The sequence below is a fragment of the Kryptolebias marmoratus genome, linkage group LG2, assembly GCF_001649575.2.
Source record: "Kryptolebias marmoratus isolate JLee-2015 linkage group LG2, ASM164957v2, whole genome shotgun sequence".
Lineage (NCBI taxonomy): Eukaryota > Metazoa > Chordata > Actinopteri > Cyprinodontiformes > Rivulidae > Kryptolebias > Kryptolebias marmoratus.
The window spans coordinates 7,358,058-7,363,061 of record NC_051431.1 but is presented as its reverse complement, the minus strand read 5'-3'; positions in this window follow the sequence as shown (position 1 = coordinate 7,363,061).

Here is a 5,004-nt window from a genome sequence, read left to right as displayed (position 1 = left end):
CACACACACACACACACACACACACACACACCCTGCAGACCTCACACTGCTGGTTCGGTTCAAAGACCGAGAGCTTTGGGGTTTCTCTGTTACAGGCGTGTGCCTCGTTATTAAAAGGACCCCCCCCCCTCTTCCTCCTCCTCCACGCCGTCACGTCTTTAAAATCTCCCCCGATGTGTCCTCGAGCCGAAGCCCTTCCCAGCTGCTCTGATTTGAATTTGAGGGCCCCTCCGAAGAAAAGCGGGCATCTGGCACACGCCTCCGAGCGTTAAAACTGGAGATTTAAACCCCTTCAGGAGGCGAAACCAACACAAAAACCTCCTCTGGAGTCCGAACAAGGAGCCGACACCTGGAAGACGTCAACGCCCAGAATATGAGATTTATGCAGTTTAAACTTTTCAGCAATTATGTAATCACTGTGGAGAAAAAAAGGAGGTTTAAATTTAGATTTATGAAGCCTGCCTCCATCTGCCCACTACAGCTAATTAACATACAGTTGCTCACAATGCTCAGAGGAAAAGACAGTTTATTCTTAATATTATTATTTTTATTTGTTACCCACTGAAGCAACATGTCTGTAATGTATTTCCTGGGCCTGTCGGTCACGCTTCACAGCATTTAAAATATCCAAAATAAACTCGTTCTGTGAATGTTTCTAAAAAATATAACCAATCAGTATATTACATTTAGGTGTAATAAGCAGTCAGAGCGACATCAGTTTGGAAAATAAGTGGGAAATTCTCATGGAAGAGTCTAAATGGAGCTAAAAAGAATAACCAAGCTTCACTTTAATTGATAAAGATTTTTTTAGGTTAGAGTTGTTGCGAACGGTGGGAATGCGTTCGCCTGTGGAGCTTCGTCATGAGTAGCCGTGGGTTTGATTGTTCGTGATTCTCCAAAACTGATGCTGTCCTGACTCGCTGCACACAAACCCACTTTAAAAACCCTGAACTGTCCCTTTACAGAGTTTAAAATCTTTTATTACAAAACCCCAATCAGAAGGGATTTTACTTTCATATTAAAAAAAATAATTTGAGCATTGAATGACTGCAGAAATGCCCTAAAGAAGCTGAAACTGAGTCATTAAAGCTAAAAGCAGCAAAAAAATACTCACTAGAAGTTCAAACTAGCAAAAGACTAGCTAAAACCTAAAGTAGCAAGCTAAAAGTAACAAAAGGCTAACTAGAACGTAAAAGTCTGCTTAGCTAAATGTATCAAAATGTTATCTAGAAGCTAATAGTAGCAAAATGTAACTAAAAGCTAACTGTAGCAGTCCTAAATGCTCAGCTAAATGTATCAAAATGCTGACTAGAAGCTAAAAGTAACAGAAAAGTTGCAAAGGTTAGCTAAAAGTAACAGAGGGCTAACAAGAAGCTAAACATAGTAAAGGCTAGCTAAAAGCTAATTGTAGCACTCCTAAATGCTTAGCTAAATGTTTAAAAGTGTAGCTAAAAGCTAACTGTAGCAGTTCTAATGCTTAGCTAAATGTATCAAAATGCTGACTAGGAGCTTAAAGTAGCAAAATGTAGCTAGAAGCTAACTGTAGCAGAGAAGTAGTAAAAGGATAACTAAAAGCTAAAAATTAAAAAGACAAAATCAGAGCTGATATCCCGAAGGAGATTTTCAAGAGAACAATATTTTTGAAAGAACTGAAGACGTCTCAGTTTGTTTCTGTAGAGAAATGTTTGTAAATAAAATGAAATATTTTATGAGGTGTATAAAAGTCACAAGAAATAAAAGTCATAAGCACCCATTTCCTGAACGCGCCGAACGTTTTCATACACAAAAGGCTAAATTAGCATAAAGTTTGAGGTTGAAGTCATGCCGAAAAGTTAAAAAACAGGAAATCAGGGAAGTGAACGCCGAATCAGCAATCACGCAACGAGAACACTGAAAAGGAAAATGTTTGAGTGAAGGGATGAACTCTGACCCCTGCCCTCACACACACACATCCGAGGCTGAGCTGTGCACGTCGGACAGCTCTCCCCGTGTGGAGCTCCGTGTTTCCTCTGTACCTTTTCACGGCAGAGCGGCTGCACCACAACACTGTCAGAGGCCATCAGCCGCCGCCGCACTGATGGCTTCCACGCTCGCCTCTCCCAACGCAGCCCTGCAGGAACAGACAGGCCTGTTGCTTTAGTCCTGTCTGCAGCGGCCTCTGCACAATATCTGTCTCAGCACAGTCTGGGGGACGGGGACGGGGGTCGGCGGGGGGGGTATGATGGCCTGCCTTGTACACTATCAGTGAGAGAATGGACAGAAATAACAGGAGGAGGTCACGTGGGACAGAAAGGCTGACCTGCTGTAGCTGGAGCATAAACGCCCCGAAGCTACAGTTCTGCGAAGAATAATGTCCTCAAAGCGTGACCTCGTTGGACGGGGAGCCTGGAGGTAACCTACAATGTCCTCCTCCTCCTTCTGGGTGTCCAGTCGTCAAGGCAGCCTCCTCTCACAGCGGCATGCAGCCTGTCATCGGGGCGGAGGTATTCCTGGTTGTCACCTGCTCTTTAGGAGCGAAAGTGCAGCGTGGAGCAGTGAGAAGCTGTCAGGGTCAGAGAAGGAATGCGACCGAGAGCGAGACAGCGAGATAAAGACGTGTGCTTCCAGCTCAGACGCCACCGGTCCGGTGGGGTCACGACCTGCTCACTTGGCCGCTTTCTGCCACACAGCAGAAAACCCCGCTCGCCTCCGTCTGGGTGGGACGCCAGAACTGGAGGAGATCACAGCCAGCTGTTAGGTGGGGGTGAATTTAAAGGGTTTCTTCTTTTTTTTTTTCTCCCCCTCGAGTCGACAGCAAATGAGAGCACAAAGTGTGCTACTATCTGGTGACACGAAACAGCAGAGTGACACAGACATCACAGGCCGGCCAGGGGCAAAGGGAGGGAGTTCACAAGTACAGGCCGGTGGGACGGTGTGCTGCGTCAGGCGACACCAGAGACTGAAGCAGTGGGAGGCTTCACGCAGACTTACATACTGCATAATGGAGTGTTTCTAAAGAACTCCCAAACCCTCTAACAGCAATTTTCCACTTAAAGATGGAAAATCTGTACCTCGAAGCCGTAAAAGTAAAATCACGAGCCCCCGTTTTCTTGTTACTGAATGTTAAAAAGCGTTTTTTTTTTATTTTTTTTACTTTGACTTAGTTTTACAAATGACCACAGCCCATTTAACACGGCATTATGTGGCGACACAGATTGGGTTTGAATTGCACGCTGGCTCCAGGAAATGGCTGCCAAAGTTTCTTGTAGCTGCCGATGAATTTCCCTATCTGAGCTTTGAAAAGCAAACAAACGAGAGACGGAGCTGATTTAAAAACTAGAGTTCCTGCTGGGTAGGCGGGACGAGACGGTGTAGTTCGATTACAGGCCGAGCTGCACATCAGGTCGTAGAACAAATGGATGGATGGATGGATGGATGGATAGATAGATAGATAGCATCCTCCATCCCTGGCATCATTTTTGCCGACTGGTTGCACATTTGGGTCGGACTAGTTCAACATTTTGGTAGTTTAGGTCAACATACGCTCTTACTAATAACACTTTATTTGTCAACTAGTGACACTTTTGCCCACCTCGTCGGAGCAGCAGTCATACTAGTCAGCAATTTTGCCACATCAGTAGTTTAAAAGTCCAAACTAGTTGGCTGTTTAGTGGACCACTGGACCAAACTAGTATCGTACAAGGTAACTAGCAGGCATCACAGAACCTTACATGTTAACTAGTCAACACAGATTATACCTACTAGTCGACTAGTGACTGTTAAATGTGAGCAGTAATCAACTAGTGCCACCTATAAATTTAAGTGGTTGAATCGTAAACTGTAAAATGTTCACCAGTCAACTAGTTGATGTGTTTTTGTCCTTACTAGTTACCTAGTACACCTAAAAATGTCAACTAGTTTGAGTAAAATGTCAATGAAGTAACTAAAAAGGCCAAATTTAGTTCCACTTGGTTGACTAGTTTACATTTTGTAAAAGCTCAGCTAACTGACTGACGCACCTTAAATGTTGACTAGTTAACTAGTGTCACCTAAATTAATCCACACTAGTTGAGCTAGTGCAACTGAATTTGGCCTTACTAGTTAACTAGTAATTCTAGTCCACTAGTTGACTAATTGAAGCTGTTCTGGTTGAATTGATGGACTAGTGTGCCTACAAAAAGTCAACTAGTGAGTGCAAAATGTCGACTAGTTAACTAGTAATGTAGTCGTACTGCTCATCTAGTCGACATTTTTAGGTGCACTAGTTATCTAGTAATACTCAAAATGCTCACTAGTTGACTAGTTAAGCTGTTTTGACCCTTCTAGTGAACTTGTGTGCCTAAAAAATGTCAATTACTCAACTAGTTTACTTTAAACATTGACTAGTTAACAATCAATGCCTAAATTTAATTTGACTTGTGTGAATAAATCTGACCTTACTAGTTATTTAGTGACGCCCAAAATGTCCACTAGTTGACTAGTTGAAGCTTCGTTGGCCTAACTACTTAACTAGCAGAACTTTATATGTGCAGCTGCCAACTAGTATATATTTTCAGGCTAGTTAGTTGACTAGTTGAACCCGGACAGACATCAGAGCTCTCCTGTTGACTCTGAGACCGAAGAAATACCAAAGAAGTGGCTGAACGTCAACGCCGCAGCTAAAATTCGGCTCGTATTTGTCTGAGAAAAGCCTTGACAATAATATTTATTGATGAGGACGAGAGAGAACAGAGCTTTAAGTGATGTAAATTTAATTAACATCGTTTAAAACTCTGTTTGTCACCAAACTAAAGAGATGATTTTAGCGTGAGATGCTGTTTACGAGGCTGAGATTGACAGGCGGGAAGAAGGAAACAATCTTTTTGATTAACAGAATCTAATTTGAAAGATTTAGTGACACGTTTGTAGTTGGGTTTTTTTTTAATCTGTTGTGAAAAAATGCAAGTTAAAGTAGAAGATTAATCATAAACATGAGGGCTGATTTCATCGTGGGATGGAAAAACAGGAAGACGGTAAAACTTTTCC